Genomic DNA, 27,250 nt, shown 5'->3' with positions numbered 1-27,250 from the left:
TGCTTCAATATTGAGACAAAAAATTCTTGCTTCTAGTAGCAAATTCTGAAACAGCAATACTTTATAATGTCATCATCAAGTACAAGGAAGACTGTTCTATGTATAGAACCTGCCAGGTCATTTCACATCATAACTGGTTATCAATTTAAAATCAGCATTCAGCTATCAAGTGAGGATTTTAATTGGGAAGTTAGTTAATCATCTGGCAGTGTTTAAACACGCTTCCAGGCTCATAAAGACAAGAATGAGTTCTCAAGAGTTGAAAAAAAATTTCAGTAACTTATTCAATATTTGCCAATGTTAAAACTTTATTTTACACATTTTAACAATTATTTAAGTTTAAAAGAGTATATTTTAGGTTGGTAATAATGTATTAGGCATTAGGGAGAACTCATAAATGTTTCTGCAACACTAAGACTGAAATTTTGAAAACTGTGAAAACCATCAGAGAGTTCTGGATGCAGATTCTTTTTATTAAATTCAGTTATTCAGTATGATAGCAGTATTCTATCTTCCCATGTATCCCTTTGCAGGCTGTCATGTTAGGTTAAATCCACTACTTTATCCCAAGACTAATCTTGGAGGGAAACTCTATATACAGAAAAATTTATTTTATTAGAAGAGTGGTGTGCTATTTCAAAATCTGACAGTAATCATGTTTTCAGTACATTGACACTTAATTCCAGCATTGCTGGTGCTGCATGGCCTTGAGAAGAGGGAATAGAGATGCAAGAATAAAGGCAATGATGCTCTGGCTCTTGAAAAACTTTTTTCTTTGGCAAAATACTTTACAGGGGTATATTTATTGCCCTGCACAAGCGAGTGCTCTTTGTGACCACGAGAAGCAAGAAGAAGTCTTTGTGTTCAAGTGATCACAGACCATCACATGTAACTGATCCAGTTCAGACATCTAAAAGATGTCTAGCCTCAGCCAGTCATGAAGGATTTCTCTGCATGTAGTGAAGCGTATCTTTAGCTCATGATTCATCCTGAACTAAAAGTGAAAATGAGGGAGGATGAATCATGCATACTAGATGTCCATCATTCCTCACCACTTCAACTACTGTTTTAGAGAGGATGCTCACCTTTTTGGTGACTCATTAGGAAATCCAGCCCAGAAGATTAGGAAATGGCAACATGATTGTGAAACAAAAGAAAAAAAGGCGGCCAAACAAAAGCTAGAAGTACCTTAGGAGTACCTGGATCAGAAATCAAATTGAAGAGTCTGTACTCTTCAGTAATGCATCCTGTTTGGAATACTTTTGCCTGATAGCCACATGGGTTGAATGGATGTCTTCATTTCAACCAAGGACAGGGTGAAGAGGCATGATAGAGTCCTGTGGGCACGTCCAAGATACAGTGTTATCTGGCAGCATCTTGTGTCACAGGCAGGGGAAAGGGACTCTCCCACTTCCAAGAAGCTGCATGGCTTATAATTGATCATGTAAGGCCTGTCCAACCACTGTTTTTCATTGTCCCGGGCTTGGTGAGCATTTTTTGCATGTAAATCACCCTCTCCCTTGTATACTTTTGTTGTAATATTGTTGCTATTACTGTTCCTTTTCTTATCTCATTGCTACTTCCAGTAAATTGCTCTTATCTCAACCCATAATCTCTGCCTTTTGTCTCCCACAGGAGGGCGGGGGAGGAGCAGCTTGTGTCTTGGAGTGTCATTCCTAAACCATGACAATGGGGTAAGCATGAAGGATAAAAAAATGTAAGTGGGCAAAATATGCTCATTATTTTGAAAATATGATGGAATACTTACAAAAGGGACACAAAGTCTTTCTACTGTGATAGATACTGGACATGCTTAATCAGTGTTTTAACAAATGTCTAAAATTTGTTCCTCATATGCATTCCCTATATTTCTCTAAGTAGCGACAAACTGTTAACAAAGATGCTTTGAAGGACTACATTGCCATTTAAAAGCAGGTTCGCCTGAGAAAAATAGTGTCTTCTCACTAAAGAATTACCAGTTTATTATACTTTTTCATATGAAGTATCACTTTGGTGGGGATAGGTAAAAATTACTGTATTATTTAGTACTAGTTTTTCAACAAGGCTGTTAAAACTTTCTGCTGGGTTTCTGAACTCCCCCTGGAAAACAGGAGTTTTAAGACAGAGTAGTAAAGATTAATGGTAGCTAAAAAATACTGATTTCTAAAGGATTCAGGGAATTACTAACAACTAAATTAAAATTCTGCAAGGAAACATCTGAGAAAAGCATTTCCATGTTTATTAAAAAACATCTACCCTGTATTATGCTGAATTCATTAAAAAATTATATCCCAGATCAGTGCTGGAGGACATGTGACTATCAAATACAAACTGTACAATATTAGAGCCACCTGCCTCTCTTACTTTGTTTCTCTCCAGCAATTCTTAGAAACCAGGAAAGATTTTACTAATACCAATTTATATGTGCATATCCACATGTTACAAGCAAGTTCAAAGGAGTTGGAAAGTGTACTAATCGTTAACAGAAGCCTTGTAATAATCTTGTTACAGCTGGTACATATCATTATGAAGAATGATTTGGCATGCAGTAATTTTACCAATGTCTTTAACGTGTAAGATACAAAAGCATTTTTTATTGGGGTACTACTCTGACACTTTTATAAACAGAAAATTAAATAACAGCAGTCTGCATAAAGGAAGAACATTTTTTGTTTCACTTCTCTCTGCTAAATCTTGGTAAACCTATGATAAAAATGTCACAGAAAGCAACTAATTACCATGGTAAACCTTTTTAAAATTCAAAAACTCTAAACCTATAATAATCCTAATCTGAACAGCTAACCACAATGTGAAGCTATTCTAATGTGTATCCAATTATAATCAGCACTATGATAATGGCACTGTCATTAATCTTCTGTGCTATTTCTCATTATTTCTAGAGACACAGCTAAAAGCAAATTCATGAAGCTATTTAATGACGATGGGAAGTTTCAGCCTTTGTAGTGCTCAGAATTTTCTATGGCATTCGTTATTTTCAGGAATTTCAAATTTTGGCAATAAATTTTCAATAAAAAAATTCTTTAACCTAATATCTGGTTGATATCTGTTGTTTAAGTATGCAACAATTTTTCAGTTATTCCATTCCAGACTGAAATCAGATCAGAAAAGGCAGAAAAGATTTGCAATGCAATAGCTTTACGAATTTCTTCTCTGGTCTCATCAGATAACATGTCACTTCACACTCTGGAGCAGCAGAAAACTGAAATGTGTCAACAAAGCTGCTTTTTGTGGTTCCTAGGAAAAAAACCAACTGCCTCTCAACAAAACACAAACTCTTCTGGAAGATTCCTCTCCTGACACACACCGTGGAGATGGATTTGACAACTAGATGCTCCAAGAAGTCCTTCAGCGCCTGAATGTGCCCTTGTTCAAAACCACTGTGGTTAATGAGGACATTAGTAGGCCTGTAACAATAGAACAAGGAGCAAAAGTTTTAATTTAAAAGAGAGTTGATTCAGACTATATAGAAGAAAAAAATAATGATAATGAGGTGGTGAAGACCCAAACAGGTTACCCAGAGAAATGGTGGATCCCCCACACCTGGGAACATTCAGTCTAACATTCATCCATACCCAACATATCCACCTTCATCCATAATCGTCCTGGACCTCTCCTCAAGCCTGGAGAGAGCTTGGCTCAAAATGGTCCTAATTTTCCCTCTCCCCTTCCAGGTGTGGGAGAGCTAAGGATGAAGATGCAAATGAACTTAAAATATTAACAAGTTTTCAAAAAGAAAAACTGGCAATGGGGAAAGATCGTCACCGCAAAAATGCAAGGCTTTTTCTGATCTTGCAGCTTTCTGTGACAATGGTACTGGCTGCTTCCTTTTCTTTTGCCCTGTATCCAGGCTCTGCTGAGGAGAGGGGATGACTTCTGCCTGGCCTCTATGGCAGGGCAGGCTGGTGATGTGGACACAGAAAGCACTGGAAGAGGCTGAAATAAACAGAATGGTCCTGTATTAATGGCTGGTATGCTTCCAAAGGACAGAAATATTCCAGTGCCTTGTGGTCCCACAAAGATCAGTGAGGCATGTATAACACAAACAGCAGTGACAGCCAGGCTCTACACTCCAAGACACTCTTTCAGAAGGCCTCCTCAAAGATTTAAATACAGTCAGCTTGGCATTGAATCAATGGGATTTTTTAAAATGCAAAAAGCAGGTTTCAAGATTGGAACATAATGCAATTGTTTTGAAACCCAGTGCTGAAACAGTTAATATATTCTGCATCGCAGTCTATCATCCAAAGAAAATAGGTGAGGGAAACAGTTGTTGACCTTCATTTATCAACATGAATTTAAATGGTTTTTAATTTGTTCTCCACACTACCACTGGCATTTGAGAGGAAAACAACATGTGCAAGAATATCTCAAAAAATATAAAGATGAATTACTGAGAAAAAAAAAAATGTCAGGTCGAACTGATAGAAAAAAGTTTGGATGAGAAGATTGAGATCTCCTTAGAAGACGGGGAAAAACAGTGACAGGAAGGAAAGAGAATAAAGAATAAAATACTGTGGTTAAAAATATATGAAATAATTTTATAGACAAATAGGGGCAGATGTCATATTGACAGTGTCACTACTTGGAGAAATTTCAAGCCTGTGGGTTTGGTGGTTGGTTTTGCTCTGGTTTGGGGTTTTTTAAATTATTCTTATTATAACTGTTAAGACTGGAATGATACTGATCTTTCAGTATGTTCTTACATTTTAGATAAAGTGTCAACTAAGTAAAACTAATTTCTGGTCTTGTTCTTCATGGGGTTTGGAACATTTGAATGAACCCATCAGTATGTTGAGACTAGCAGACCAGACTTCCTGGGTAGCTGCTATATTGCATGAATAAATGCAGGTTTTAGCCTACACAATACAGCTGAACTGCAATTCTTTTAGCTGTGATTAATTCCACCGACTGTTTTACACCCCATAAATTCAAGAAGCAAGATACCAAACCAAGGGAAGGGTTGTTTCAGGACAAGCTCTTAGGACAATAATACACATCTGCAGTTCTACTGCAATATACTAAAGTTTATGTATTTCAGTTCAGTATCAATAAACGGCATGCCAGCCCATTAGAAACTGCACACCAAGGGAATGCAATCCCATACGAGCTGAGTGATAAACCTGAAAAATGATATACATATTTATTTGGCAGATGAATACACTTGTCTCTTAATGGATACAAATAAGCAAGGGCCTGTAATCTTATGCTAAAATTTGAAAAATAATTTAAAAAGGCACACAGATAAGTAAATTAATAAAAAGATGCATGTGATATTTCTGCACAGCGCTAGTTTTCATGGCTTTGTTTCCCTGGTACTGGAAGCCTCCTGCCCTCAGTTGTCCTCTCAGGAGCATTTCCTGCCTCTTTAATCACACCTTAAATTTGACTGCAATGTAAACACCATTGCTTTCTGATCAGCATCTCCCAGCTCTCCAAACAGTGGACCCCCGACCATACAGGGTGTAACCAGTAGGCACCAACAAACTCCATAAACACAAGCTTCAGTGCACACACTTTCCTTGGGTGACAATGGCAAATAACTTCTGACTGCAAGACAGCGTGGCACTGTAGCCTCATACTACTGCACCACAAGTCCTTGATCAACCACAGATTAACTAGAACGGTTAAAAAATTCAAAACATTACTACTTCTGTAGCCTATAAAAATTATGTACTTCTTTCAGATGTTTTGCTTATCTGTATTTTTCCTACTGCACAGTGTCTATACCGTAAGACATGGAAAAAGCTTTCATATCACACAGCTCATCAGAGGCTTAAATGAACCAGTTTTAGATGTACAATTTTGACCTCATTACTGTCCTCAATCAATGAAATAAAAATGGCGGCTGTCATATCATGTCTTGGATACATTACTGCAGGAATCAGCAATCAGAGTCTGCTCCTCAGATGGTAAAACTGCTATTGAATATATTTGCTAGTACTAAGCTTGATTAAATAATAATAGAGAAAAAGGCTTTTTAGAACTCAATAAGCCAATCAAACTATCTCTGAGCAAACTGGAGAGAAAGATATATCCTACCTGCATCTTGTCATAACCTTGGTCCATTTGCAAAATGCTGTAGAAAAAAAAACCACCTTACCTGACACAGTTCCTATGCCACTGCCTAAATGCAACTTAATGTGCTCGTATGTGACACACTGCAAATGTTGCAAGGGAACTCACCACGTGTCTGAAGTCTCCAGCTCTGAAGGTGAAACATATGCTTTAAGATCAGTGACAAATGTTTAAAATACTCCCTATCTTCTGAATGAGATTATCTCTCTTTTTCACTTTTCCCCACATTCATGCCAGTCACACACTTGGCACAGGATGAGCCACACTCTGGAGATGCCCCTTTCTCTCCACTGCCTACAGAATGAGCTAAGGTAACTGTAACCCACTGTAACCCGCTTAAAGCTTGATGCTTAACCCTTAAACAACCCTTAAACAACCATCCAATACCAATTAGGTGGATTATCTATGGCTGCATTCAATTTAAGAGAGTAAGTACATGTAAATACACTTACATTTTCTAGGTCATTTTCAGAACTTTATACTTCCGAATGTATTATTATATAAGCAATCATTATTTGATTTTCTGAAAACATAGGGATCATTTCAGTTTACTAAGCCTTTATTTAGTTTGCACGTATTTGTGGGTAGTAAGCTGGTCTACATACAGCTTGCCTGTTACATGTACTGGACATAAAATGTATGTTATTTTTGTGAGACCTGAGTGACCAATACTTACCCCAAAGACTCAACAATTCACTACCAGACCAGAAAAAAGATGTTTTACCCAGAAAAAAATACAGAACCAATTAGTACTTAGACAAGTTTCCATCAAGCCTGCCAAGCCAAAAGTCTACAAATTTTGCAGTGTTCAAGTTAAGCTATTCTAATTTATTGATTTATTTGTACTTGGGAAATAGACTGTCTGCTTTTTAATTCAGTTTCCTTTTTCCCATTAAAACAGTGGTAATTTTTTTTCCTGAAAATATGATGTGAAATGTCCAAAGTCATGACATTAAACAATTCAACACTCTTTTGTATGTAATATTATTTTGAGGTGAAACTATTCTTAGAAGTTCCTGTTTCCCGAATCATGCATCTCTATGGGATGCTGAGTTTTGAAAGGTCTTTCATGATTAGGCAAATATTCCTTCTTTCATTTTGACATGTGTATGATATTAAATTCTACAACCAAGGCTTCTTCTTGCTGCAGTATAAAACTGGAAGGTTGTACCTTCAATTTCTTTCCACATATACTTACAATTAATTTAATAATGTTCCCTGCACACCTGTAGAGAAATGGGGCTTTGAAAAGAGGCAGAGTGCAAGCAGAAGAAAAGCCTTTTCTGTATCTTCAACAGCAGGTAGGGGAGAAACAATCTTTTACCTTTCTGTAGTTCTCTTCCCCCTTCCTTCATTTACTTTTCCTCCTCATAGAAGCATATAACAAGATGTCAGCCTTCACCCATATGAGACAGCATGGAAAGGTTTAGGCAGAAAAGGCTCTCCATATCTGGATTACTCCTAAATACTCCTGGTCAGGTGAAAAGCTTCTATCTAGCAGAAGGTGATGTGTGATTAGGCATACAATAAAAGTAATTTACCTTAAAGCAATTTCTCCTGAGTATCCTCAACTATTTTATGATCTACAGCATTAAAACTGGGAGGGGATTTTTTTTTAGCAAAAGATAAAGCTGACTTTTTTCAGGCTGTTTTTAGCCTGGTTTCCTATGGAAACAAGACTGAACAACAATATAACACAGTCTGTGTGTCCTCTCCTTGTAATTTCTGAACTAAGTAGTCTGATTTCAACTAAATGAAAGTGACTGAGGAGATAGAAATCTCAAAGATAGTTACACTCTTATAAATTTTGAAAGCAGCAGCTGCTGGAGAGAAGAGAGACCAGGATCCTTGTATTAACATGCAGGGTGCTAACAATCTTATCAGCCCATTTCTGCTGTCAAGTGTGGCAGCCAGCATACCATCACCAGAATATATGCATATTCAGAGATAAAAGAAGACCTCTGTAATTCAATTATTAACCAAGGGACATAAATCCACAAGAAACTGGTCCTCTTCAATTTTGGTTTTTTTAGGCCTTCTCTCTTTTAAGTAGACAGCCAAGATACCAGGCTGATGTGGGGGGAAGAATTAAACAAAAAGGAGGAAGAGTTTAAATGAAAACCAAAAGCATACAAAATCTATACTGTAGTAAAAGAGAGAAGTGAAGAGGTGGAATAGTTGCAGTTACTATATTATAAGGATGGACAGCTTTTAAGGTTATGTCCTACATTTAAATACACTTACAATTTTACCAGGTTCAGAAGTCCTCCACATACACAGACACACAGACAAACATATACAGGAAGGAGATTATGAGCATAACATTTAGCTGCAACTAACTAACACATTGAATGATTCAGCTTTCTCATGCAGATAAAAATGACATAAGGCTGAAAATCATTTTCATTTCCTACATTCCAGAGCCAAGGAAACACATAATGGTTAAAGAACTGGGACTCCCCCACCAAACCCATTTTTAAAGCTCTTGAGTGATTAGTTTGAGATGGTCTAGCATAATTATCTATGCCATGATTTCTCCTTGCCTATCAAAATCTATGCATTGACTAGAGAAAGTGATGTGAAAAGTTATTTGTTACACAAGGTAGCATAATATTTCATTATATATCCCATGTTCCGTCAGTGTTTACTATAAGTAAGACTGTTCTGTTCCAAGATTTCACAAGAAAAATACAAATTCTGAGCTTTCTGCCAAAAATTTTCAAAATCTAGAAAGTATTTTTCAGCTAGAAGCTCCTGAAGTATAGTTAATGTTTGATCACTATCTAATAATTATCAAGGGGAAAAAATTAAAGAATGTAAAAAAAAATTACCTTCATTTTTGCAGCCACTTTTTTTTCTTTTTTTTTTTTTTTTTTCTTTTTTTTTTCTTTTTTCTTCTTTTTTTTTTTTTTTTTGTCAGATCTCTTTTCCCTTGCATTCCCGCTGCTCATGCTGGGAATCAGGTGCGTGCTGCCAGCAGGACTTGCTAATTCAAGGAGCTGCTGCTCTCCAATTAAGCTGGCTGCTAGATCACAGACAGCCAGACACCAAGGTAGCTAATTCTCCTTTCTAGTTCAGCAGTAAATGCAACACCATTAGCAGCATAGTCTAGGTATTAAATCACTCATTTGTAGGCACACTCTAAGGTTAATTCATGTCACTCCAAATGGAAAAAAAACTAAAAGAAGTGAAGAAGGATATCAAGCACTTAAATTAGCCTCAGTAAAAATACAGAGTTGCCATTAGTCAAGAAAGTAATCCAGAAGAAGACCTGAACTCAGATGAAAGTTTACTCAAGCAATCTACTTTTACTATTTCAAAGTTCCTGGGTGCCTAAAATGTCCCTTTAATACATCCACAAATATTTTCCAGGTCTGCGAATGCTGAGAAGCCAGCATTTAGCTAAAATAAAACATAAAAATCAAGTTCATAATCTCCTGCCTACCTTCCATGAAAAACTGAATTCATTAGATATTTTTACGACACACTGGATCATGATCAAGCACATCTGAAGTACAGTGCTAACCAACACTTTTAAAATGTAACACAAAGTGCTGGTTCTCTCTTTTTTCAGTAGCTGAATGTAGCTGAGCCTATTTTCAATTTGTAGTCTGCAGGCATTGTATAAGAACAGACTGTCTGGTTGTAATCCATAAAGAATAACTAAGAGCATCCCAATCATTAATAAGACTTAAGTTTGCTATGGATGGATATACATCTCAGCCAGAAAAGCATTTTAAAAAAATCAGAATCTTTATTCAGTGGATATACTCTGATTCAAGGATATACTCAGGATATTTTCCGACGTAACAGTTCAGCTCCTTTCTTTGGCTACTGCAATTCAAGCCCCTGTCTCCTACTACTCTGCAGGTTATGCAAAGCATCAGGCTATGTGACCTGAGAAAGAAATCAGGTATGGGACACACAGCTCCTTACACTGTACACTGTATTATGACAGAAGTAGATACTCAGTCCAGGCTGATGGAAGATCCAATTAACCTCACAGAACTGTTCTGAAGTAGCCCAAAAGTAGCCAGCAATTAGCAAAGGAGACCCATATATATCTTGTTATCTCTCTCTAGATCTCTACAGAGATATAAAAGCAACTTTTCTAAAATGCAGAAACTCCTTCTTTTAAAAATGTGCTTGAGATCACTCCTTTCCTTCAGGCAGCACTGGTAAAAATCCATCTGATGTTTACAGGTCCCCTACATATACTTGTCTATTGGATTCACTGCTTCTTTTAGGTGGGAGAGCTGAAGCTTTTTCTGCAACATCTAATTTCCCTGGAAAGTGTCCTCACAAATGGGTTGTACTTTATTCTGGCTGGCAAAGAGTCCCCTCCAGCCTTAGTCAAGAGGAGAAAGAAAAAAGCATGATTCTGTTGCTTTGAGGGTAGAGCAGCTGTGTGAGAGAGAAGTATGCTGCAGATCCTTCTGCGATAACCGTTGATGAAATGTATTCAGTAATTGGTTAGCATAAGGAACTAGACAGATCCTAGAGGAAGGTTTAAAGCCCTCAACTCCATGTTTTCCCCCCAGCAGTCTTGCACTCAGTTCTCACCCTTGCAGCCTATACTTTCTCGAGTACAAGAGAAAGAGCTGCTAACAAAATTTCTAATCTTGACATTTAAATATTAGTCAGTGGCTCTGCTCAGCATCCACTAGCCAAATCTTCCTTTCATTTGTGGGTGTTTCGGTTTCTTGGGTTTTTAAAATTCTTCTCATGATGGCAAAGGCAACTTTATTTCCAGCCTCCTTAAAAAAGTCATCCAAAGAAATAGATGACATAACAACATTACAGAAGAGACAAAATTAGCAATCATGAGAAGTACAGAAGGATTGGAATAAAATATATATTTGCTGGGAATAAAAGCAGTGGCATTGCAAGAGGCACTTGAAAGACAGATCTGCAGGCATGGTTTTCACAGACTATGAGTCCTATAAGATACTGTGATGAACTTGCTGCATACTCGAGTTGACCTCACACTTAGAAAGGAAGGTTAGGTGAGAGATGGGTGCTGATGCGCAGTCCACAGCAAGCATCATTCCCCCATGATTAAACAACAAGGTTTACTGAGATCCAGGGAACCTCCTCTGCACTTTGTGGATTCCACTTGAGCATTGGAGTCCATGTGTCTAAGAGTTAGAGTGTTCTCCAGTCTAGAAAGAGCAAATAAGCAGAAAAAGCATGAACAACAATAGAAATATTAACTAGAAAGCTTGTATGTTTATAAAATATTTAAATACTTATTAATATAGTATTTTAAACCCAATATATAATGCAGGAGATAAAGTACTTTAGGTAGTGTGAGAAGGAATTAAAAGATAAGCAGAAAGCATAGCGTAGCAATGAAAGATGCCATCACTACAAAATCTATGTAACAGTTACTGACTGCTCCTTTCATTGTGTGATGCATTTATTATCTAGAACTTGATGAAACCTAGTGACACCGACCAAGGCTCCAGGTTTTATCAGGATGGGAGAAACAGCAACACATTCATACAGCTTTTAATGATGCATATAGAAAATAGGAGATAACAGTTGGACCTAGCAGCCAGGAAAATGGAATTTAAGCACTGACTCAAGAGTTACTGCACCCTGGTAAGTATGTTTCTCTTGATAGTATTTTAATCAAGTGCTCTTGAACTTGGGCAATACATCTGCTCTATTTCCTAAGCTATCATACACAAAGATTCTCAAGCTGCTATAATTTATAAATGGACCTCACACTGTCCTCCCAGACATTATTAAACCCAACCACAAATGGCCATTCCACTATGTACTCCCCTGCCTCTATAACAATGACCACATTTCAAATCAGAAAAAGGATACTGAGAAATTTAAATAGGAAAAAAAATGTCACAAATAAACAAACAAAAGCAAATAAAAACAATCAAACCAGAATAAATAAGAATCATAAATACAGCCCAGGGCTGCCCAAGAGATGAGGCTAAGGAAGAAGAAATAACAGTTTGCAATATTTTGAGGAGGCACAGTGAGCTTTGTGCAATAATGCTAATAATAAACACAAATTTAGAAAAGACCACAGTTTCAACTTTTGCCCAGGGCTCTTTCAAATGTCTGTATGCCCCTGAATGTCTAATATGGCAGTGGCTTTATTCTATATGGCTAGTGATCTAGTACGATTTAATTAAAGCAATTACATTAGAAATTTATTTTCATGAAGGAGTAAGACACTTTGCTTGTTAGACAGAAGCAGACAACTGAAAACTGAGTTGATTCCACATGAGTTCAATTGCTAATTTTTAATTTTATGACAGTCCTTGGATGCTGCGGCAACTTCCATTTCTGCACTCCTTGCAGAATGCAGAAATGCCCCACGACAGACTAAGGGCATATCAATAAAGCTCACACAGGCTTTTCTTGGACAAAAGACAGCCCAATCACCTTCATCCATAGCACCTAGAAAGCTCACATTTAGGGCAGATTTTCAAAAGAGAACTACTTTATTTCCCATAAGTTTTAAGGAAGCACCCAATAAGAGCTTTTGAAAACTCCATCCTGAAAGCACAGCTTTCAGGTCACCAGTAATGGTTCATCAACCATTTCTTTCAAAGCCTCTCAGCACCTGAAAACCTTTTCAAGAAACTATTTTGTATAGCGACATTGCTTTTTTTGGGAACTACACATGTATATGAAGGGACAGAGTTTTTTCCCATTTAAAAGCAGTGCAGTCTACTCACAGCAAGCAATTGCAGAAAATGCTGTTGAAATTACATATATTCTCTAGTGGTTTTGAAAGGGATCTAAAGGTAGACCTAGGGTATGTTTTATCCAGTCTTGTTCAAAAAAATTGCCATTAGATCATCACTTCAATTTTGTGAGAAACCTTTGTTCCTAAATGGTTTCTGTTGGTGGAGACAGAAGTTTGCCTTGCTTTGCCTTGCTTTAATATTGCTTGTCCGTTGATGTTGCCATTTAAAGACCCACGGGCTGAAATCAAAGCCTTTACAACAGTCATGCAATTCTTCTCCATCTACCGCAATCAGCTGAACTGTACCAGCATCTGCCCAACCTAAATAAATACAGAGGGGATGCACGGTGGGCTTCCCAAGTGCCTTATTATGACATGCATTGACTTGATGGACTCAATGATCAGGGTCTTCCTTGTGTATTCTTGAACTTGTTGGTTTTGAAGAGCTGCCAAACAAAACTGAATGAACTTTTAGGACCTAATTTATGGAATCACTCCCAAGAAATATACAGAAGCAAAACAGTGGCTGAAGGTGATGGTTCCTAATTGCTAAAATGATTTACCAATATTCAGAAATAAAATATGGAAAGATACAACACCTGCATCACCGATAGTTAATCAAGAATATTTTTTTCTTTCTACATTTATGTACATATCACAAATTTTTACACCTCCAGATGTTCTTGATCTTGCTGTTACATTTTTTTTTTATTTTTTCAGTCTGAGATTTTGCACTTGCTTTAACATTTTGTTTTCTAAAGTGCATAAAAGCTAAAGACATACAATCTTAAAGACCTAAAGAAACACCAAACCCACGTATTATGCCAATGCTTAAAACCTCTGTTGAGCCATTATATTTTTCATACAAAAGAAAGGGCACAAAATTCACTTTTCTGTGAATGAGAGGCATACTATTAAGTCCATTTACCCCAGGAAAATCCTTATAAATTGTCTTAGCAATGGTTCTGTTACGAATTAAGCACACATTTCTCCATCAGGAACTGATCTGTTCACAACTCTGAAGTAAGCCAACAGCAGAGGAGGAAAGGAGTAGCTTTTATTTGGAGACTAAAAAAAAAAAAAGCAAAACTATAAAGGGTCTGTAGGTAAGCTTCAATTCATAGAAGGAGAGTCTGTATTGACAAAAAGCAAGAGCAATGGAATCTTCTGAGAGGCTGTAACAGGCAAGAAAGATTGCTCTTATTAGGTATAGTCTTAATTCTGAACATAATTAATGTATCTTTTTGTATTTAGTCCCATTTCTGCAAATTTCTATTTTAAAGACATTCTATTTAGTGTTTAAAGCAGAAATACTGTCTGGGTGACCTGACAAACAAGAAGAAATTCCTGACAACAGATCATGGTACAAATGTACTGAACCATTTAAGAGAGTCCAGCACCACAATGGACTGTTTCAAGAGCATCTAGGGAATAAACAATTTATTTTTTAGAATGAGATATTTTAATTATCAGCACAAAACAAAAACCAAACAGGAAAGAAAGAAGAACAAGCATTTTTCAACAGTTTCCTGTCAATAGGGAGAAAAATCTCTCCAGCACACTGCACAGAAATAGAGAACATACTTAAAAGCTGAGCTAGCATATGACAGAAGATTTAAAACAAGATAATAAAATTCTGAAATGTGAACAACTTCCACTGCCTCCCTACCCCCCAAGAATTTTAATCCTGTCCAGCCTTTTAGCAAGAAAGTGGTCTAACTAGATTAATTTTTTTGTGATCTCAGTCCCATTACATGACCTCAGACATTTCACTCAGTTTTTAACCTCACACTCTTCTGCAATCACCGGCTGTAGCATCCACCCTGCTGCTCTAGTATATAAAACACTACCATACTGAGAACACATCACTGTGCTCTGCCTGCACAGTCCCTGTCACAGATATGCATTTTGCTGCTCACAAGTTCACTGTAGCTAAAAACCATTTCTTCTCAAAGAATTTATGTACTTGAAAATTGGTAATTTCGTTACCAAAAAGATCCATCCTCCACAGTTAACTTGCTTTCAATAATGGTCAGTGAAGCACTGCACCTGCGTCCCTCAAAGAAGCTTGGGAAAGAGCCAGCTTTGATCCTACAGCAAACCCTTTGCTGGTTTTGGGAATCAGCAAGGAACTCTGACTGCCTGCTAAGAAAACTGCAAGGGACCAGCATCAGAGAAAGAGGTAGAGAAGATTTCTCTGTAAAAAAGTTTTGTTAGGAGAAAGAAGGAAAGAATGAAGGGTTTCTCAGATATATTTTCCACCTCAAGAAAAGGGGTTTTAGCCATTTATTTTCTCAGCCTGGTGAGTGAGGTCCTTCCTAACGTGTCTGATCTGTGGCCAGAGGCATCCCAGGTGAAAACACTATCCTTTGATGATGTATATATCACAGAAACATAGGAATGGTTTGGGTTGGAAGGAACTTTAAGGACCATTTAGTTCCAATCCCTCCTGTCATAGACTGAGACATCTTCCAGAAGACCAGACTGTTCAAAGCTCCATCCAGCATGGTCTTGAACACTCCTAGGGATGGTGTTGCCCAGCGAATCATACGACTTTTAAAAAAGAGCCCATGCAGCACTGGGGGAAAATGCCGGGACCTAACCAACAAAGATTTAGTCCATGAAACCGACAGCAGCTAACAAAGCAACCTTGAAGTGATGTCCACGCGTTACAAGAACAAATTAAAGTTAGGACTTGACATGCTCCAGTGATCTGAGACCTGAGGGAGGAGGCTAACATAGAATGGGATATTTTAAGTTTAGGAAGAAGGAAGCAACTCTGATAATGGGCACAAAGAATGGAGAATTTATGGACAACAAGGACATTTGGCAGGACTCCCAAAATACGGAAGAAACTCATCTGAAATCACCTCCAAGTGGGTAAAAGGTAATTCTGGCAGAGGAGATTTGCAACCACCAACCCGCAGACCACTGACCCAGGAAACCCACCAACCCAAAAGAAGAGAGAAACTGGGCATGCAAACTAATTAGCATGAGAAACAAGAGAATCATGAACCAATAGAAGATAGAATACTAAGTACCAAGGGAACCAGTGACTTGTATGCAATGAATATTAATTCCAGTGAACACTAATTCCAGTGAACACTAATTCCTTTGTTTGCTAAAATGCATAAATGATTAAAACTTTTGATAACTGGTGTATATATATGGTAGAGCAATCCCTATTTACCTCAGTGCTGGATAAAGTAATGTCACCTTTCTAACCTAACAGTCTGGTTGGAGAGTCTATTTTTCAGGTTTTAGTGATAACAGGACATCCACAGTTTTTCTGGGCAACCATTTCCACTGTCTCACTAGCCTCAGAGCAATGAATTTCTTCTTGATATATGAATCGAATATACCCATTTTCAGCTTAAAGCCACTCCCCTTGCCCTATCACTACACGCCCTTGTAAGAAGTCCCTTTCCAGCTTTCCTGTGGCCCCCCCTTTAGGTAATGGAACACTGCTTCAGGTCTTCCCAGAGCCTTCTCTCCTTCAGGGTGAACAACCCTGATTTGCTCAGCCTGTCTTCATAGAAGAGGTACAATTCTATGATTCTATACATACTGAGATATATAGGTATGCGTAGATACATACATACACACACACACACACAAGTGTGTATGTATGTATATATATTCATATGCAAACCTCTAGGTATCTACCCCTAAGTTTCAGTGACCAGGCCACAGTATTTTTACCACAGAGTTGTGTGGTCCTGCTGGCTAGGACTAGGGCTAGGATATTTTAGTTCAGGACAAGTGTTCATACAAGGGCTGTCTAGCGGTCCCAAGACCCTACAAATTGGGGGTGAGTGAGAAGATTCCACCCACTAGGGACATCTGGTCCCACTCCATGACCCCTTTTACCCGCACAAACATCGCGAAAGTGAGGTTAACTGTTCCACAGTGCCTGAAGAATGATTTTAGAATTATTTTAGACTATGAAAAAGGCACGATGAGCTGTTTTCATGAGCTGGAATTAAAGAAGTCTCTTTGGAAATGAACTGACTGGATGCTGATCAAGGTCATATTTATTGGAGGGCAGAAAAGAAGCCAAGAAAGAAGAGACTGCAGGGGAAGTGTTAATAGTGACAAGAAAACAAAAACCAACAAAAAAACCCCAAAAACAAACAAACAAAAAACCCCAAGGAGAGGTTTTTCCTCCTGAGAGGGAAGGAGCATTCAGTTGATGTCAAAGGGGGAGAGGGGGACCACTATCACGATGTTGAGGAAGGAGGATAAATTTCAGTGCTGGTGCTAGGGGAAAAGATTTAGGGCCACTAAATCATCTAGCAGTGTTCTCTATATATTTGGGATTTAGTATTTATAGCAAAAAAAGATAAAATAAAATAAAATAAAATAAAATAAAATAAAATAAAATAAAATAAAATAAAATAAAATAAAATAAAATAATTTTAAAAATAAAATACAGGGCCATGTAACAAAGCAACTGCATCAGTTATGCAGTGCTTAAATAACACCTTGCTCCAAGACTATTTTAAACTGCCTTAACTAGACTCCTTTATGACAAACTGTTCTGGGTTAGGCTAAGACACATCCCTGACTGTCGTACTAGGATACTGGCAGGGCACAGCCTGTATCCTGTTTATCAGTAGGCACAGTAGCTTTTTAACTGGTTTGTGCTGCAGTACTCCTGAGAAAGGCTCACCTAGAGCCCAGACCACCAGGACAGCTGTTGTAGTACCTACAGAGCTGGGTCTCCCTTTTACTCTTTTACTATGTCTTATGACATACATAAGTATTTAAAAAACCCTGGTAGGTGATGACCAGATAAAAAGATTACATCTGTCAAATCTGTCAGAATTACTTTGGGAAATACTCTTTAAAAATACTGGGTCTTATGGCACATAATGATAGTGTCTCTGATTCAGATAATATTGTGGTTAAAAGACTAGGAGGTAGAGGATTGAATTTTGCATCTTTTATGTCCTCATCTTGTGGAACTCGTAACTTTTTATCAGCACTTCAGATGTGTCCACATAAAAACACACTGAAAGCAGATTATCATTAATGCTGGCTAACAAAATCTCCAGCTTAACATACTGCATTATTGAGTAAGGATGGAAGGTGGAAGTCCAGGGGAAAAAAAATACCATACATGCAAACCATGTAATAAAAACTTCAACAGAGCAAACACACCACAGTTGGATATTGTCATACAATTCCCCCACAAACTGAGAAAGCAGATACACAAGTTTCATACATTTGAAAGTTGTGTACGTCTTCTAGTGCCAACATTTCAGACTTAAAAGAATTAGAGTGATGTAGGGCTATTCAATGGGCCTCACACACCTGTGGGGTTTTTTTTTTTAAATAAACAAGTTAAAGTATGGAAACCTTAAGTCACAGAAAACCAATGAAATTTCCCTTTCTTAGAAAAACACAAGCCTCTAAGGACTGACACAGATTGATCTCTACAACTAGAGGGCAAAATCAAACAAGTGATACCATGTCTCACTCCCTGAAGTTTTGCCCTGCATCAGCACTTTCACAGCTAAGTTAATTCAATGCTACTAAATAACAAAAGAACCGAGGAAAAAGGAAAATATTTCTAATACTTCAGAACATAAATCTCTAAATTTCTACACAGCAATTCTAGAATATTTTGATCTGAGTACTTTTGTTGCTGAAGAAAGGAAATCTCCAAGTAAGCACAGTTATACACTTCCACCTTCCATCACACTATGGTCCATAAATCAACTGTGGAACAATTTTTCACAGTTATGAACTTGGAAAGATTTATCATGCTTGGAAAGCAAGTTCCTACTCTAGTATGAAAATTCGAAACAAACTTTCTATATAATATACAATTTCTATTTTCCTCTGCCTGGTATGACCAAAAGCAGAACAGTAAATTGCTGTACTGGTAGCCATGTATTCACTCCCATTGATCTCCAAATAGAAGTCATGACTCCTCTGCCTCAGATTGATGGTGCTGTTACAAAAGCTCTGATGCTTACCTGAAAGGTAGAAAGCTATTTGGATTTACTTTGAAAATGAATGTCAAATTAGTTCTAGCAAGTATTCATCTGAATTAACAATGTGATCCCATATTTTTTTGGTAAATGCTTCTAGCTTCTAAAAAGATGTTTGTTTGAAGACCGTGGCCATACTTCTCTAGACAAAGAGATCTGCTTACAGTGGTCTCTCTGGAAAGTTTACGCTGCTCTTCATGGGTCTATAAGAATAATGTTTCAAGTTTTTAACTTTTCTGGTTTGAAATAAAAGAAGCAACCCTAAGATTTAACTTAATATTGGCAATTCTAAGAAAAAAAAAGCCTTTCTTTGAACATGCTTGGAAGACAGTGGCAATTTCATTTACTACTCCTGTGCTAACTCAGGTAGCTACAAGTCCTTCCCACTGGTCTTCTAAAAACTATGTTTCTGTTTATTTTTCATTGTGATTAGTGCAGTTTTGGCTTTTCTAAAAAGATTTGCATTGCTTATGCCTAATCATGATTAAGATGAGTTCAGCTTCCTGTTTGACATAACTTTCCTTTGAATGAAGAATGAGACCTCAGTAAGCCCACAAAACAGTGGTTTTCTTATTCCTCAGACATCTCTGATTCTCTCTCCCATAACTTGGACTGCACTCAAAACTAGTCTAGAACAGGTGAAAGCACATAATACAACTGGTTTTGTCAGCAAAATCAAGCTCTGTGTCAGAGGAAGGCTGCAGATGTAAGAGAGGTGGCTTTCTAATCTCCCTCAGAATTTAATAAACCCTAAAAGGGGAATCCCAACCTCTGTAGCAGATATACCAGCAGAAGTTTGACTAATTAAATAAATGAACAGAAAATTATTGAATGCCTGATAATAAGTCCTATCTCAGAAGTTACTATTTGTCTGGAAGAGTAAATAAAGTTTGTATAAGATGCAACTGATTTGCAAAAAGCAGTTGAATTTCCAAAAGTCTTCTTTCAGATAGCATACTTTAAAAGAGCCTTAGACCTGACTTTTGAGGGAGGAGAGGCAAAAGTGTCTTCTGGCCTGGTAACTGGCTAGCAGACAAGGAAGCATGTTAGGAATAAAGTGGCCAGTATTCACAACATAGAAGGAAGCATTCCCATCAACTTCTCTCAGGTCTTGTGACACTGAACTTAATTTTTTTTCAGCTGAGAAATGAGAATAGTAAGCTAAGAGAAAGTCTGATAGTAAAGAATCAACCAGAACAGGAGTAAATAAAACTGCCCTTGAAGAGGCATACGAGGATCTTACAATACTCAATCACTTGGCAAAGAAATTACAGATGAAATTCAAAGTAGCCTCTCGTGAAGTACTGCATATGCAGGGCAAGAAAGAACATTCCTAACCACAGACAGCCCTGGACCACTGTAACTTTCATTAGTATTAGTAGTCAATTTAAACCCTTTGATTACTGCTCTTCATGACCAGTAGCTGTTAAAAAACAAATATACTTTTAGGAATTATTAAGCAAAAAGAAACAAGACCAAAAGAGAAAGTTATTTACTCAGTAACTTTACAATGCAAAACTTCTGCACAATTTCAATAGGATGGCATGCTTAATAAAGGTATAGAGAAGACCACAATGAGTTAACTTCATCTTTGAAAAGATTAAATAGGTTATGAAATTTGAATTAGAAGAACAAAAAGAAAGATAGCTTTATATTTTATTTTAGGAATACTGTCTGTTGTATGCATGTCTTGGAGTAAACCTGATTTAGTTCTGCCTTTTCAGGATATCTCTGCCTATATTCAGTTGTATGTGATTACAGGGATTAAGGGCGGAAGCTAAAGGGGAACAAACATATTAGGGTGGTTTTTTATTTTGTTTTGCTCTGTTTCTTTGTTTGCGTTATTGCCTCTAGTATGCTCCTTGAAATCTGCTGGGGCAGCTGCTACTACAATTATGTCAAAAGACATGGGAAGGAGAAGACAGAAGATGAAATTTTTTCAGCACGCAGGGAAAGCACAAATGGAATTAGATGTGGGCAACGCACACATTTTAGAATTATAATTTGAAATTAAGCCTTCAACACGAAAGCTCTGCTTCTGGGAAATCCATCTGAGCTATCAGTTTCTGTGGAGACAGGTAAAATTATGAGGGAGGAGCATCTGTTTTCAATGAGTGACACCTGTTACTGACAGCACATTGTTGGCTGGTGCAAGGTCATGGTGCTACAGATAGAAGCAGCATTACATGCTGCAAACTTCACTATAATGAAAAATGTTCCCAAGAACATTGAACACAAAAACTCAACAGGGCTGAAAAAATAATAGGAAAAAAAGCTTCTTAAGCAGATACGTGAAATGGGAAATGTGGTAATCAGTAATACAGGAAAGTTTTGTACTAAGTCAAAGGTATTAGGTGAGGGGGATCACAATATGATATGTCTCCTAAACCTTGCCAATTGCTCATGTCATATAATTCAGTCATAGCTGTAACCGCACTAAACAGCAAGGAGGAGATAAGCCAGGCGTCTCTCTCTTGGAACTTTCAAGGAAGTTCTGAACTTTGCAGTACAATATCCAAAGCAACCCTCAGAAGGAAACAACAACAACAATAATAAACTACTCAATAGTAAACCAAGAATCTAGTCTACTAAATTGTTCCAAGAGAAACATTTGAAATAAATGAACACTTTAGCTTTCAACTTTGAAGAACTGTTCTCATTTTCATGGAGCGTTTAAAATTAGTCTGCGTCCCATATGAACCTGGCACTTGAATACACTTACAGCAGTACTTCAGCAGCTGCCACTTGATCTGAACAAACTGGTTTTCCCCTCTCTGGAAGAGCTCAGACATAAACCAAACATTTGTTTTTCAACCATGCCTCCCCTAGTCTTTCTGTTGACAAGTCCACTCCACATGCAAACTCCGTGTTCACATTAGTTGTCTCTTGGGCCCTCAGTGACAAACACTCCTGCAGCAAAATAGGCTTCATGAAGAAGAGGACCTGTGAGTCAAAACCATCCTCTTCTTGCATTTATGGACTTGAATCCAAGTCACGTGCTCAAGAGAATCAAACTCTACACCAGGTGTTTGGGGTTTTTTTCCTGTCAATGTCCTTCTAGGGTTCCTCGTAACCTTGTAAAGGCAAGCGTACTGTAGTGTGTCCAGTGGTGCTGTTTTGGGTATCACTTGAAGCACATCCTCCAATCCTATCAAGCAGTCAAAGTCACAGAACATATAAGTGTACATCTGATCTCACATTTTTGAATGACTGCCACCATATTTCCTGACCATTTTAATACAGTTCCATTAAGCTGCTACCATATGAATACCAGGAAAATTCATCAGATCACAAAAGGTCCGTAACAAACCTTTTTTAAAAGGAACCAAGATGGGTTTTGAGGAGAACGAAGACCACAGGGAAACAGATACAGAGTGAATTTTATACAAAAAGCTGACATGGCAATAAGAAAGTCTAAATTCAGGAACATCCACTTTAACTTTGATATGCATCTAAAGAGTCTTGTTTAAAGATCATGAAGAAAGTTAGGAAAGGAAACATTCATACAATAAAATCATACCTACTGTCTTGCTTGCATCTGTATCACAATGGGGGACGGTATAGATATAGTGTGAGCAAGATTGGGTAGTGTTCAGTCTGTAGGACAAAAGCCTTTTTCTTTTTGCCAAACTTGGGATGTGCTTAGTGAATGGAGATGTGAGTAGCATCTAGAGAAAGGATAATCTCATGGCAAGAGCATTTCCATAGAGAGCTGCATAGTAGCTTTCTTCCTCCTATAGGTTCCTGTATCTCAGCCAGACTTTCACAAATGAATCTCCATTTACATTAATCACCTTCTGGTGTCCAAAAACAGACACAACAGAGCCTGTTATGCAGAGACTGCATAACAGATTCCTCTGCTTGGAGACTGTAGCTAAAGCCAGTTGATGATTCCCTGAAAATACAAAGTGCTTTTACACAGTGTACCTTTACAATACAAACTGCGCATCTGAATCTTTAAAAATGTATTTCTCGCATATAAAAAAAATAATAGCTCAGAACAAATTATGATAATAAAAGGATTTAATTAAGTTTCTAGATATGGTAGTTGTAAGAGAAGAGGCTATAAGAATATTTATAGCTTATCTTCAGAAAAGAATTTGAGTAAGATCTAGTATAAGACAGAGAAAATAATTGTCTAAGTACAGTAAGTGATTATGAATTATGATTTGTGCATGAGTATACTTCTAGGACTATCTTTACTCATAGATACAAGGGAGACAAACAAAGCTCCTGCAACAATTGCAACTACCTAGATTTTTAATGTCTGATGTTACAATTCTAAATTTCTAATAGTATGCTAGCATATAGTCTTTTTGGTTTTTTCTTGATCTTAGTTATGAGCTAGTATTTTTGGGTGTTTTAAGTAAAAATATATGCTATAAATGATGTGAGAATCAGAAAGTTATAGAAAAGTACATGACCAAAGTCTGCACCAGTCCATACTTCATTTATTATAGCCTTGACATGAGAAATGTTACTCATAAAGTATTATTTGAATGAACTTAGAGGTCTGTGTTTTCTGGGAGGGAGAAACAATATCTAAACTGACAGTGAAACAAGATTTACCAAACAGCTTATGAGAGAACATGCTAGAAAATGGGAGTTAATGCTAGCAACAATTTAGCTGCTTTACTTAGTAATCCTAGTACAAGATATTGCACTAGCCTAGTGATTACAAGCAGCTGAATGCAAGTGTGGAGAAGGGTGTGTTCCAAAAAAAAAAAAAAAGAGGGGTTTGCCCATTTTCTATTCTTTCATTTTTTTTTGTAGTATTATCATGTCTCTCTAAAACAACAAACAGTCAAGAGCTGGATTAGCAGAGATGGGGTGCAATCCCCACCACTCCTGCCCAAGGGAGAATAACTCACCTCACCAGAGGGGACTGAAGTAAGAAGAGATGCACAGCTGCTGCCGGCACTATTTTATGATCTAAACACTACGAACAGTATTTACATAATCTACTTTTGGACACCTAATATGAGCTTTCAGTGCCTCAAATTTAGGCACTTTCCTGCAGCAGAGTGATTTTGACTGCCTCTGCTGAGGATCCAGACTCAGCCTGTAGCTAAAAGAGAGAAAGCTTTGAAGAAATTCATGCTTGCACCTACAGAAGCAAGCAGAGGAGTTCAATAGAAGCAACTCCTTAGGGTAATGCATGGCTGATGAGAAACTGACAACCACACTACACTTATTAAAGGGTTTGGATTTATTTTGATCCGAGACTATGAATTTGATTATCTGGAAGTGGTTGGAGCACATTGTCTGGTTACCCCCAGAAAAGCCCATCTCGTGTTCTCCAAGACCACTTTATAATGTGAATCCAACCACAGCAAGTAGAGACAATGGAGAGCTTTACTTCAAAAGCACATTCCTAATTCATACAGAAATGCTAATGCAGGTATGTTCCCTGAATGCTTCCAGGGAACGATGTAGAACATCTTTATCAGAAGTCTTCCCTTCTCCCTTTACTACAAGTAAGTACAACAGAAAAAAGAAAAAGACACATATTAGCTATTTTCTTGTCATGTACTATAACAAGAAAAAAGAAAACATAAAGACCATAAAAATCTATATATTTCCAAGGGAAACTGACGGGTATCCAAACATCAGAATACCAGGCTCATAAACCAGATTAAGCAGATGCCTAAATCCAACTGGATTCAAAATGCCAAACACTTCTTTTTGGGTGGTGAACAAACACAGGAGAATAACACTCCACTCTCATGGCTAGCAAGCTGAAGTTTCTGCCCCAAAACAGCCAATACAGCTGCTTGAGGCAGGGGAGCTGTTTTTAATGTTTTTTTTAGAGAGGTCTTGGGGTTCTTAAGAAGACAATGCCTCAACCTTTTCTCTAAGATTTTAGTATCTAAATCATTCATATAATCCTTCTAGGACCTTTTTGAGGTCTGCATATTCATAATTTCTGGATTTGCATACAATAAAATACTTGTAATATAGCCTTCACTACTGAGTAGAACAACACCTTTCACTTCACTTGCTTTTCTGTTTGCTAGAATCACACATCACTTCTATGCTGAGACCCTCTGAAGTCACATATATAGTAAAAAAAAATTGTTTCACAAATGACAGAAAATTAACAGCCTTGCTTTAATCACCTCTAGATAGATAGATTAATAGACAGATTGAGCAATAGATAGATATATAAATATGTACCTCACAAATAAGATACAGACTTGTATCTCTCATGAATCAATTTCAAGTTTTTCAAGGATTTGGTATCTCAATACCTTAAGAAGGTATAAAAATATTCCCTAAACTATCCTAAAATGGAAGTATCTTGGAGCCTGGCTCTTTGTTCTTTCTCACGTAGTCACGCTCTTTTCTTAGCTAGAACATAGATTGTGAATCAAAACCTTTAAAATTGTCTTTTCATTATGGGATCATGAGGAATTTATATTTCATGATTTCAGTCCTTGAGAAATATACTTGATTGAGAGTGACTAATTATGAAAATCAAAGCAACAGCAGGGAATATTTATTGAAGGAACTAATGACAACTATGAAGTTCAAACACTAGGAATACTGTCAGAAATTCTCCAACAAGTACTTGTGCCTGATGAAATTTTGAAAGCAAATAAAATTCTACAGAATTCATGTGCAAAAAATGCAAAAAAAGATTAAAGACTCACATCTGAAGGGAAGCTACCACATGATATTTCCTCCACCTCCACTTCTCTCCACAGGCTGCCACACATTGTTACGGAGCACCTCTTTATTCCCTCACTCTCCTCTTTATTTCCCATTTGCTTTTCTTTTGATCTCATCACCAACTGGCTTTCAAGTACATTTCTTTCTGGATCCATCCCTTTTACTTGTCCCTAGCATCATACAAAAATACAAAGTTATCTCTGGTTTTATCAAACCAACATCTCAGCCCAAATTCACAGACTTCTCTCTCCTGGTTTTTTATCCACCTCTGGTTCTGTTCAAAGTAAAGCTTTTTCTACCAGTATCTGCTCATGAATTATGTGTAAGAAATAAATTTTAAGCAACAGTCATCACAATATCTTGTTCATTAAGTGTGTTTGTTTCATTTATGTCCAGTATCTGCATCACTGGTAACTACCAAATTTCTGTAGAGAATGAGTAAGTGCATTTTTCATTTTTAATAAATCTATTTCCTTGTTCTATAGCATGATGCCAAAGAAAAAAATTCCACGCTGTTCTGCCTACCTGAGTTACTAAAATAGCTTGACCATGTGGGGTTTTTATATCATGATTATAAAGGCAAATTAGTCACGGGTAAAGTGGCAAGGAGTACCATCACTATTTACATACGGGATCATGAACAATTTATATTTCATCATTTTAGTCCTTGAGTTCTTACCACTACTTAATGTTAACTCCAGAATATAACATAAGAATAATTCTGCTGATATAATGCTTTTCACATCAGGTTATAGTCACAATTTGCTACCATGTTAAATTACATTTTATTTACACTGTTAAAAAACCTGTTTTGGTGTTTCTTTCCTAATTTTAGATTTATTCGCTGCTACTAAAAGCACAGTTAACATAAAAATGTCAACAAACAAAGTTTGTGCCTGTTGGCCATGTGCAGGCCAGTAAAGGAGATTAAAGCAGCAGTAAATATATCAGTTACCCTGTGGTGCCACACACTATGTGCTTCCTCAGTCCTGATTTAGACTGAAGTTGCATTTACCACTGGTGTTCCACACTTCTAGGCAGTAGCAACTTATTCCATGCATTACTCTGAAACTGTTCCCTTTTTAAAATTATTTTTAATTAAAGAAACTTTTTTTTTCAAAGCCTGTGTATCTGTTTAATCAAATCAAAACAAAACAAACAAAAAGAGCAAAATCTTTGGCAATTTCATACTAATTTTGTATTTGGATTTAATTTTGTTGATTCCTTTTCAGTGCTGTTCGATAAGATGAAAAAGCTGCTGGCAATGCTAAATGTCTCTACCCTAAACCTTGTGAAGTAATTATGAAATGATGACATTAAAAATCGCCATAATAATGAAAAAAATTCATTTCCCACTCCCCAAATACAGCGTCACACTTTTCATTGTAAGAGTCAACATCATGGTAAATGGTAGATAAGCAGTACTTTGCTTGGAGCCAGCTTATATTCACTGCAATTTTGTCAGGTTTCAGTCTAGAAGACCGTCATTTTTCATTCCTGTATTCTGATGTGGATTTTGACTTTTCTGGCTGTAGCAGAATGGCAAAGGCAGCACATCCCACCACTTCTATCTTGTGGCTGCTTTTTTCTTGTTTTGTCCTTTGCCTCTACTCTTCCCAAAGTGTTGATGACTGAGAAGCAAAAATACATCTGTAGTGTTGTTTGCTATTAGTATTTCTCCCTCCTCCAAAAGTGAGGAAGAAAACATGCAATGAACCTCTTCCTAATATCTTTATTTACTTCATATTTATTTACATATCTATTT

General features: G+C 37.2%; 1 protein-coding gene and 1 long non-coding RNA gene across 3 annotated transcripts in view; both read right to left on the bottom strand.

The window, feature by feature from the left end:
• GPC6 (glypican 6) overlaps positions 1–27,250 on the bottom strand; it is a 726,194-nt gene that overhangs the window by 682,388 nt on the left and 16,556 nt on the right. The window lies entirely within an intron of this gene.
• Positions 2,243–11,072, bottom strand: LOC136285318 (uncharacterized). Its single transcript, XR_010719422.1, has 3 exons — positions 7,421–11,072; positions 3,784–3,954; positions 2,243–3,425 (listed from the first exon to the last, which is right to left on the bottom strand). It is a non-coding gene; the product is annotated as an uncharacterized lncRNA (long non-coding RNA).

The sequence above is a fragment of the Chamaea fasciata genome, unplaced genomic scaffold, assembly GCF_029207755.1.
Source record: "Chamaea fasciata isolate MVZ Bird 193981 ecotype frontalis unplaced genomic scaffold, bChaFas1.0.hap1 SCAF_2, whole genome shotgun sequence".
Classification (NCBI taxonomy): domain Eukaryota; kingdom Metazoa; phylum Chordata; class Aves; order Passeriformes; family Sylviidae; genus Chamaea; species Chamaea fasciata.
The sequence above is the reverse complement of the archived record's forward strand: the minus strand, read 5'-3'. Positions and strand labels throughout refer to the sequence as shown.